Below are 12015 nucleotides of genomic sequence, written 5' to 3' on the forward strand. Positions count from 1 at the left end.
ATTCGAAGCAATGCATGTTTTTCTCTTTATCATCAATTGATTAAAAATACACTCATAAAAGTGTCAGAAACGTATAGCCCCTGGGAAGCTTTGAGAAAAAACACCCTAAATTTCTTCCCTCTTAGCTTTCCGAATGTCTCTTCCACCTGCCTTTAATCTCATTAGATAAATTAATAACCACTCCTCAAAATACAAATTGGAAATGGACAGAGATGCTGCAACTTTTTAATATCACCTCCATGCTCAAAGCCTCCCCAGGATCTGGGAACAAATACAATAATACCAACAAAAAAATTAGTAACTCATTTCTTCTTCACCAATAGCTGTACTCTCAATGGCAGGTCCAGGTTGTAGACAAGGGTAACAAATATCATGAATAGAACGTTGGGGGAGAACTCAGGTTGTCTCACAGTTATAGCAGAGTTGAGATGCAGTATTCCATAAAGTTTTTTTTTTGTAATATTCTCCCTTCCTTTTCAAATTTACTTTTCCTTTTACCATGGTAGTTCCATGTGAGTACTAAAATTATTTTACGACTGCTCTAACTTATTCCCTTACTTCATTATTTTTCTCCTTAATAAGTTTTATATAACAATTCATCACTCCTTCATTACCTTAACTCTTGCTATCATTTAGAATGAAATTGCCCACCATGCACCTTTCCACAGGTTTAGTTTTCTTTACATGTATGTATTTCGTTTTTCCAGGAAAATATATCTTTACAACCAAGTAAGATAAATAAAATCTCTATAATTAGTATTATAATACTATATAGTAAAATAGAATCAAGCTTATATTTTTGTCCTGCTAATCAGTTTATCACAATTTCTGAAAAACTTGGTCTCCCTAAAACATCACTTGACTGTTATGGTTTGTTTTGTTTATTTGTTCATGTGTCTATTAAAGAGCAATGGAAATATGATGCTGATTTTATGTTTCCAAGATAATTTACTTCAGAAGTAACATATATAGAAAATAGGATATGTCATTTTATTGTTAGTTGGTAGGATTTTCGATATAAAAAAAGTGTTCTGGAAGCTTAGAACTTTAATAGAGAATTATGCCACTAGAAATGTCTATATGCTTTGGTCTATTGAAAGGTACTAAGATATTAAATTGTGCCTATTTAGCTTCTAAGAATCAATAAGATGGCTACTTTCATTTCACTCAGTTTTATTGTTAATAATAAATGTCAAAAAATACTTAAAGACAGAAAATTGTACATGTAGTTATTACAGACTGCTGCATCAAGGCAAATGTCCAAGCTTTGTTGCTCATGTAGACATATGTCATTTTCAGAGACTGTATGAAAACACAAGTTCACTCTTCTATCCTGGGTAGTGATTCTCCATTTCAATTAACTTTCTTATTATGGGAGTGGAAAAATTGAGTCATGGATGGTATCTTTATTTTCACTTTAACAGATGGTTTTTATCTATTTATCATCTTTGCCAAATATTTAACAGATGTGCAAAGTATAAATTCAGTTCCTTTAGAGTTATCAGTACCTGACCCTAAATTTAACAAAATAATACATATATGTTAGTGAATATAGTAATCATTAAGAAACAGATAAACAGATTAGGAACATAACTAAGGAATACCTTAAAATTGTTTTTGAACTTCGCTTACCATAGAACTAAGCAAACATGATTATGATAATACATCCCTAATCTTACAGAGCTATACCTTTTATGTATTCATGTCATGATTATCAATGGTCTGAAAGTTAATGAGAACTTCCATCACAATAAAATGAAAAATGTCCTTCTGTGCTTCATAGTAAATGTGTAGCTAGGCTAGAAGGTTGCCAGCCTCTGCAACGTGCATTTACTGCTAAATTATCCAGCAACAAAACATCTAGAAGTATTGAGAGGATACATAATTTTTTTAGGCAAGGTGATCTTTACAGGTCACACTGAGAACTAAGAGAGTACATATTCTAGATCATATGGTTGGGTGGGGAAGGAAAAAAGAAGCCTGGATTATGGACAGATGTAAAGCCTAGCAAACATTAAAAAGGGATTCAGCTAAAATCTGTTCACTCACACAGAAACAGACCTACCGGTTGGTAAATTAATTCTGTGTACTCATAATGAGCATTTTTCCTTTGGAGCATTTTTCTTAGAAGTCTAGATGGAAAATATACAGCAGAGGGAGAAAAAGATGGAAAAGACATCCATATGGAGCAACAAACAGTCTGCTAATGCAAGAGCCCTATGGTTGCTGCTCTCATCTCTGGTTGAGAGTTTCCAGGCAGTAACTAGTTGGATGATTCTTAAAACAGTATCTTCTTTAATCGCTGAGATAAAACGCTATCATTTCTGGACATGAATAAGCAGGGAGAGCTCTGATGCCTGTAGGAAAGGTGTACCTCTGACTGGATGAATATGCTGTTGAACTCTGCAGAGAGAAATGGAATGGCATAAAATAGTAGAGACAGGTGCACTATTCCAGTATAAAACATCTAAAAAGGGGTGTGTGTGTGTGTGTGTGTGTACACACTCAACACAGAGTTAAGGCTTAATTGTATGTCTTTGTTTTAAGATGAGCATTAAGTGGATACATTAAGGTTTCTGCTTTTAGAGTAAAAATTGTGTGGAGAAATACCATTCTGAGACAAAAATTTCTGTGTGCTGGATGGATCACAGACTGCAATGTACATGGGAAAAAGTCTCATTCCTGCCTTCTATCACTAAACAATTTCATCATTAAAAAAAATTTCTCACATTATTTACATATAATCTTTTCTCTCAGTTGTAGTACATAATAAGGTAAACAGAAGGGTAGAATCTGTGGCACTCAGTGCTTCTAGATTTTTTTAATGTGCAAATAAGGCTAGGCTTTAGCTTTACCAGAATGTTCAAGAGCTTTTCTATCCGAGTATAGGTGCGTTAATTGGCTAATTTGTTAGAGATTTCAAGCAATATGCAATGGCCCATGGGAAGAAATTTTGGCATTAGTTTTCAGAAACAATGGCATTCCTAAATAGAAGATACAGATTTTTACATAAAACCTGCTTTGTAGCTTCTTACAGTATAGTTTTCACAAATACTATAACGACGTATGCACTTGTTTTAGAATCTAAAAAATGTTCCTTAATTCCATTCTCCACTTCTCTCCAATTCACCATGAAGCTCCATCACCGTTGTTTCCAAATCCCGGTCCCAATGTGGCCACTTCTCTCCATCATCCATGCTGGTTTAGACTACTAAAGTATTGTTTAATAGGCTCCCTGCTTCCACACTCCCACACCTTCAATCTCTTTCTCACATAGCTGCAATATATAAACGTTTTAAATGCATGCCTCTTCATGTCCTTTCCCCATTTAAACTTACACAAAAGCATTTCATCATCCTTAGTATAAAACACAAACCGTCATTGTCCTACTTTTCCAAGCCCTGCATTTTATGGCTGCTGCCTGCATTGGTGGCATCTCTCATCACTCTTCACACACTCACTTATGTCTCTCTGGTCCTCTTTCAACTTCTCTAAGTTGTCAAGGTCATTCACTGCTTAGAAATTTTGCCTCTGCCTGGAATGCTTGTCCAGGATGCACAAGGAATGCTGCCAGGAATGCTGGTCTTTGTAAGATTGATTTCTTATTCAGATCTTAGATTAAATGCGATTTCTCAGTGAGACCTTTTTTGTCCACTGCCATCTAAATTGTCCCCCAGTCACATATATCTTCATTTAAATTCTCTACGGGGCATATATCATTATGTGATAATTTAGCTATGTGTGTGTGTGTACATATGTTTGCATATGTATATATGTATGCCTATATATGTACCATATATGTTTACATCTGTATATGTGAATATGTTCTATGTCCTCACAGTAGAGTATGACCTCCTTGGAAACAGAAACTTTATGCATCTTGTTTATTTCTATACCACTAGCTCTTAGAACAGTGCCTTTGAATAGTAGGTGCTCAATAAATATTTATTTAATAATTCAATCTGTTTCTGTCTCTCCCTCTGGTTTCAAGAGAAATTTAGTGAAGCAATAAATGTGTATATATACACACATATGCATATATACACATACATACCCATATCTACATATATACACACATATGAATATACAGATGCGTGTGTGTGCATATATATGTATATATGCACACACACACAAACAGCCTTGACTTCTGCACAAAATCAGGGTAATAATTGATATTTCTTGGTCAACAATTTACTACCTTTAGTTTTTATTCCATACTGGAAAAAAAGACGTATTTACTTAGCAACCCATCTGAAATGTGCCTTATAGAGTTAAGTAATTCACATAGATTAATTAATAGATTAATTAATTAATTAATTAAAAATAGATTAATTAATTAAAAACTAATTAATAGATTAATTTTTCTAATAAAAATCTTTGAAATTAAAGAGCTATGCAATTGACTCCAAACATATGTTTTCATCTTTTTGCAGTTAAATGACTTTGCTAACTGAAATTTAACCTTTTATCAGAGAAACCTGGCTGCTCATTAGATATCTGACCATTAGGAATACAGGCGATAGGGGTGGATATAACAAGTGAAGCTCAACAGATGTTTATTCACAACTCCTCTTAATACTATTTAGTTTTATTCAGGTATTGTGTTCTAAGGATATGTCAAAGTTGATCTATTTATTAACATGGATGTAGAAAAGGTACTTGTAAATAGACTTTCATAATTTTATTAGATAATAGGTTAGCAAGTTTATAGTAACAATCTTCGAAACATTATTGTCATCTCATTTAAGTTTTATTTAACTAACCTTTTGTATTACAGGATACAATATTGCATTTGGATTCATTTTATCACTTTTAAAAACTGGCTAATAGGCTCCCTGCTTCCGCACCCCCACACCTGGAATCTCTTTCTCACATAGCTGCAATATATAAACGTTTTAAATGCCAACAAAAACATGTCAAAATTAGAATTCACTAAAATTAGTGCTGTGGGCATAGTACTCTCTTTACCTTCCAAAATGCAGCACAGTTTAGTTCATCCTCAAAAATGCTCCTTCAGGATTCTGGAAGCTACTTTATTCTTTGATGGAATTTGTATATTAAATAAGCAGTATCGAGATAAACCTGAAACATATTTCAGGGTAAATTGCATGGTGATAAATCTGTAGAGTAATATAAACGTATACCCTAGTATGGGTTATGCAACTATTTTACAGAATAAAAAATAAAAATGGAAAAACCTGTCATGCAAAAAATCTTAAAACTGTTTTTAATCATAAGCATACTCTATTTAAATATGGATGGCTTACTGAGAAGAGTAATTTTTGTATTCTGAAATGTTCACTAATATTAATATTTTTAAAGCACATTAATATTAAGATCATTTTTCTTATATACATGAGATTATTTTGCAGTTGAAATAATTATAGAATAGGAGGCAACAAATGTATATGTTTCACTGTATTTTGAATCTGAACAAACAGCTCTATGAACTCCCATATCTCCTGAAGTCATGTGCAAATATTTTGGCATGTATAATTTTTTGAGTGAAGATGGTTTGCTTTTAGAAGATTGACTCTGATCGATCGTTAAAAACTTAGTCCAAAAAAAATTATATAAATGACAAAATAGAAAGTCTTCAATTTTTAGATGAGGAGGCATAGATGCATAGAGGTTAAATGACGTGCCAGTGTCTCTCAGCTACTTTATCACAGAGCCTACATGAGCAATCAAAATATTTGTATTTCTCAGTCAGTATTTTTCTACTATATCACAGTTCTCCTTGTGTGTATTAATAGTTGATATATGTCTCTCATTTAATGTACGACAGTAATATTGTCTTACATTTTCACAGAACTTGAATTATTGGACCAAATCATGTGATTTACCTTTAGGTAGAGTATTTTAAGGAAATAGGAAAGGGCTCATAGTATTGAAGAAGGCAGAGTTAAACGATATAGGATAATCCGCTTCAAATGCATTTTTTTCCTACTTGAAATTTCACTTTACTTTTGTCAGTTTGGAATGTAAAACTGTATTACAAAAGAAAAAAATACATACATTTTTTGAAATAATGCATTGATTTTATTCATAAACTTTTCTTGTAATTACACAGAACTGACAGTTACCGCCTACAGTTTAAAATTGCAGTATTTTTCATTTTCTGAGAACAGCTTATTATTATTGTATAAGGATTCCATTTAATATGAGAAACCAGTGGAAGCTATCAGAGGGATGAAAAGGGATTTATTCAAATATAATTTTTAAAAGGGTTCCTTTTTATGAAGCAGATGGGGTTACTATATGACTGTTGAGGAGGAGGCATGTACTGGTGAGTTGGGGCCTTCTCAAGCTGGTGGTTTTCATTTAAGTAAGAGACTTGGTGCTGTTATCCACTTTTAAGCTGTAATTCAAATAGGCTACTGCATGTAGCTGAGCATAATGTGAGCAGATTAACGTCGTTTTTTACACAGGCAAAAGCAAAGTAAACTTTCCGCTTACAATTGTTTCCAATGTCAGTCAGTGCAATTAGTAGTAAGGAAAAATGCCCTATTATTTTTTAGGATAAGGAAATGTGAATACCTTTCACCAAAAAAGACACATCTGATGATAGTAATTCTAATTATATACCTCAAATTTTAACACTTACGCATCTCCCCTAGTAACTCTTAGTTTTTATTTATTCTTTACTATCCTGGGACCACCCCTGGCAGAGGGCATTAGTGCCACAAAGTAGAAAGAAAGTAAACATATGGATTCCAGTCTAAATGGTAACAATTTTTCTCCCTATTGAACAGTCGTCCTTGGAGAGAAACAAGCAGCTTGGGCTTCTGGGAATCTTTAGACTTAATTTTGTTTCGAAAATCCATTCTGAATGCCATTTTTAAAAAGAGAAACTGCCAGAAAACAAAACAGGTTGACAAGTTAGAAATTATTGTACACTGCATTTGTAGAGAACAGAACATACCTTTAACCTGAAAAGCTCGTTATTGGAAAAAAGGTGCTGTACCACTCTTCAGTTTATTGTATACAGTGCTTGTTGAAACTGATTTCATTTTGACAAGGTTATACAGGATCTGTTGTGCTCTAATAAGCTCCAATAACAAAATGTGGTGGCATTTTAAAAGAAATCCTTCATTAGAATAGAAAGAAAAAGACACTTTTCTATTGTTTTTAATTGGATGATATGATTTAGAGCTCTAATGCTTTTAAAAACATTGAAAATCTGTATTTAAAATATAAAATTATTCCGTATGCTGCATTTTTATTTTTTTAGTACTCCTTTTGGCTGGAAGACTCTTAAAACAAATTCCAAAAAAAAAAAAATCATCTCACACATGGTAAAAGGGAGAGGGAAGCAACATTTTTTTGGGGGGATTAACCAAGTATAAGCTTCAGTTACTGATTCATATTTTTAAGAATGATACTATGTGCTATCTACTGTATCATTGTCATTATTGTCTGTAGTGACATTACTGATAAAGCACGTGTCATATCCAGTGCTGTGCTACATGCCTGTAGTCCCAGCTACTCAGGATGCTGAAGCAGAAAGATCGTTTGAGTCTAGGAGTTCAGAACTGTTGTGCGCCTTGGCCATGCCTGTGGATAGCCACTGCATTCCAGCCTGGGCAACATACCAAGACCCCATCTCTTAAAACAAACAGAGAAACAAAAAGCACCTGCCAAATTGAAAGCATAGAGCTAGGCACCCTGATAAAGCACTGAAGTTTACTGTGAAGTTTATACTCTGTTATCTTACTCTCCATTGCTCGTGAAAAAAAATATAAGCAATATATGTTGTGTCAAATAAATGGTACACTTTCTCAATTTCCAACCCAGATTTTATAAAGATCTTTGAGGCATAATCATTGTACTGCACTGTATACTTTATTATTAAAAAGAGTGAAAATAATAGAATTTACAAATTGAGTGTGTAAACTAGAGCAAATTTGAAAATGTTATTATAACATCACACATTTTTAATTTGTGTTTTCCATTGAGGGACAGAAATGGATGTGGAAGTAGTGGGATACACATAACTCTGGGTCTTCTCATAGCAGTATGTCACGAATGGAAGCATTATTGGTCATGGGAATATGGATGAGAGGAAGTGAAGGAAGCAGCAGATAGACTCAAAAGCACAATGGGTGGTGAAAGGAAATTAGGTGAGACTTAGTTGGTCAAGGAAGTCTTCACAAAGCAGTTAGAAATCAGGCTGAGATTTGAGAGTGGCAGGTTACAAGGTACATCAAGAAGGGCGGCTATTCTGTGATGAAAAGCTAATGAGGGATTGGGTCAGAGTATATTTGTCTAAGACAAAGTGATATTTTAAAAGACAAGAACACGTGAATTTATAAGACTGAGCCTACAGTTTATTGGGAAAAGTAAACACAGAAATATAAACATGTATATGGGTGTCTACAAAGTGCTTAAAAACTCAGAGAAGGAAGATATTAACTCTTTGCAGAACTGGGGCATGCTTTCCAGATGAGATCTTATTTAAACCAGGATTTAAAGGATGGACATGAAAGAGATGACAAATGTGAAACAGGATGTTTCTCTGAGAACCTACAGAACAAAGAACAGAAAGAGCTATGTCTAACTCTGTCACTGGAGAGAGCACTTAGGTCAGAGGCAGATGTCTTTGTGTATCCTAGGAATAAGCTTCTTTCTCTATGTTAACTTGGCACTTGAAAAATAAAGAAGACAAGCCGGAAGTGTATGCTCTGAGGAACTCTAGCACCTGTTGTTGCAGGAAACCGTAACGTTATGGCTGCCTCAACACAATGGTGGATGCACTTTTGGAGTTCCGAACAGAGTCACACAGGTTGAGCAGGAGAGATGATGGACTGATGAATTCATCATATTAAAGTTTAGTCATGGTCCTGTTCACAGATTTTAGTTTCCTGATTCAACAAACATGTTGTTTTAGCTGAAATTATACTTCTGCATGTGCCTGGGTTCTTAGAGAAGTACCCAGATTATTTATATTGCATTTATTGGCAACCCAACATTCACTCACAATAATAACTTTTGCAGCCTACTTAGGTTTTGTGTGCACAATTATGAAGCTTTACAGTTAACTAGATTTAGGGGTTCTGCCTGTTATTGAAATACTCCCGAATTTTCTTTTTACATGAAAACAGTACTTTATATATGTTATAAGTGAAATGAAAGTATAATTGATTGTAATTCAAACTTTCTGTGTAGGCAAAATTATAAGCAGATATTTTCATATCTTGGAACCTTTACTTTTCTCAATTTCCTGTAAATAAAAATGCTCACATTTCCCTTTAAAGAAAATTTCTGCATATATATATGTATGCGTGTATACACACACACACACACACACACACACACACACATATATTCATAGAGGTCCAGACTTTACGTAAATTGTGTGTGTGTGTATATATATATGTGTGTATCTGTGTGTGTGTGTGTGTGTATAAAGATATATTTAAAGTTTATACGTGTGTGTGTGCGCGCGTGTGTGTGTGCGTGTGTGTAACGATATATTTAAAGTGTAGGTAATGAATACTGGATCTTTATGAATTCATTTAATATCCTATCTAAAACCATCAGTTTACTTTAGCAAATATTATTTATTTTAGTATATAGTGATATATGGTATTTAGTATGTGATGAAAATCAATTGGCAAAATAAATTTAAAACACTTAATTATTATTTCTTGATTTCAGAGAAATTGTCATTACACACTCCTATATATTGTAATGAAAACTTTTAACAGCCTGCAAACTATTGTTAGATTAGATAGCAAACAAATTTCTTATTAATGAGAATATTTTAAATTCTGATTTTGATTAACCTCATTGAAACTTACCTTATTTGGATTTAAATTATGTAAAATAATTTATGTATAGTAATTTATTTGATTAGCTCTGGATAAAATTTAATTACTCTCAGTTCACATTTCAAATACTTTTTTATTAGCGGTATATTTTATCAATAGCTGACTCTTCACTCTTTATTCCTTAATATCTAAAAATACAAACTATAAATATATAATACAACACAATTAATTTCTTTTGTAAATTCAAAGTGCTGAACCTATTATTTACAACTATACTTTTATTTTAGGCAAATGCAATTATAGTTGGTAAAATTAATACACTCCTCAAGGAAAAAAAATGAGCCCTTCTTTTGCAGTGTTGAAATGAGAGGTGAAATATATAAATTGAGCTATGTATTGGATTGTTGTCATTTCTAAATTCCAATATTTATAAATTATGCATCACATGCCATAAATTTGACAATGTTATATTTATAGTTGTCTTGATGTCTATGTTCAAATATCCCTTGATTAATCATAGGATGTTAACATACAAAGCATATATTAAGATATTCTAACATTGCCATGTCATATTAAACAAATTACTTAAAATATTAGTATAACTGCAAGTTACCTTGTCCTATGAACAGAAGTAATAAGTTAATGTTGAACCAGTATTTAGTACACACAGAACGAAATGAAGCCAGTAGTAGTTAACATTTAACGGTAATAGGCATAGGTTTCTTTATGGCAGATCACTTTGTAAACCCAACTGTCATACTGGCATTTTCCACCAAATTACTTTGTCAATTTGTTGTTAGCCACATATGAAATCAGAGAGAAGGATAGGAGAGATAAACAAAGAACCAGCTTATATGTAAATACTAATTTGTAACATTTTCTATTTGGATATTTTAAAAGATTCTAGAGATGTTGTTTTAAAGTGGATTAACAATTATTAAAACTACTCATCTTTTTAAGTTACTGGAGTATTAACCTAGGAAAAACATATGTTTAACGCATTTTTGCACTTGTAAGAAATAAAGATATTGTTTGCTCTATACAAGAATGCTCATAGTACTTGAAAATACATAGAATGCCTTTAAAACAATTCAGGATTTATTATTACCTGTACTTTTTGACATGGAATGAGTGGGGTGGGGTTGGGGGGACTCCAAATAGTACTATTATCATTATTATTATTTTCGCCTAAACTAAAAACAAAACAAAATCCTGCTATTTGTATTCCCTCTCTTAATAATCCAATGATGGGGCTTATTTTGAAAGACTATTTTTCTTATTAGAATAAGATCCTATGCAACTGTATTCTAACTGACTATGTGATAGTAAATAAGCTAATATGTCATAATCTGTGGTAAATTTTGAAATATCAGGACATTTACATGGAGTTTTAAATAACTAGTATTATTGTTTGTTCTTAAATTCAACATCTTTGGAAGATATTGGCCTTTGCATTTATTAAATGCATATATTTGAGATCATAATAAGCAAATAGTTTTGCTAATAAATAATGTGTTATTTTCTATTTTAGATATGTATAAAAGTTGAAATTATGCATTTTTTAAATTTAAAAAATGTTTTCATTTACCTCCAGTCTGCCTAAGCCTTTTAAGAAATCTTACCTTGAAATAAACGGCTATTATAACAATTAGTAAACAAGAAGCATATTTATCCATATACATATTTTTTTTCATTTATAATGTTGTTAAAGTCAGTTCTACTTTATGATAATGGTAAATCGCACTCCAGGCTTTACCCATTTTCCCTAGTGATTAATGCAGCACCACTGAGTTTTCAGAAGGTTGTTTTCTTAATTTGACTGTCCAGGAAGCATTTTCTCTGTTGAAAAACAGGTGTAAACATCAATATTCAAGATAAGAGAGCGATCTCATGCTGTTTTCTGGTGTATCCAGTGTAGAGAATTCAGCGGGTAGAGTCTACAGATTGAGTTGGGCTATTTATCAGAAGTAAAGCACTAGAAAATGTTTGGTGTGACTCAAAGACTTTAACTGAGAGAATGACAGGAAGCCTTTTAATAGCAAAATTATCTGTCCAACACTCTGAATGTGTGGGGGCTGTGTAACAAACATGTGAAATCAAATCTCAGCACAGTAATTACAGGTAATTTGGAAACTGCTTCTAATTTCCTCACTGTGTAAATTACATGTGTATTCACTTCAGGCAAGATTTAACTCTCTGAGGGTCTTACAGAAGTTCTCATGACTTGACATTGGCTGCATTG

General features: G+C 32.8%; 1 protein-coding gene across 5 annotated transcripts in view; it reads left to right on the forward strand.

Annotated features, from left to right (window-relative positions):
* The window catches only part of CADM2 (cell adhesion molecule 2), a 1064920-nt gene that overhangs the window by 976554 nt on the left and 76351 nt on the right, over positions 1–12015 (forward strand). The gene's annotated exons all lie outside the window — the stretch shown is intronic.

The sequence above is a fragment of the Sapajus apella genome, unplaced genomic scaffold (genome assembly GCF_009761245.1).
Source record: "Sapajus apella isolate SASKATOON/1434 unplaced genomic scaffold, GSC_monkey_1.0 scaffold8, whole genome shotgun sequence".
Lineage (NCBI taxonomy): Eukaryota > Metazoa > Chordata > Mammalia > Primates > Cebidae > Sapajus > Sapajus apella.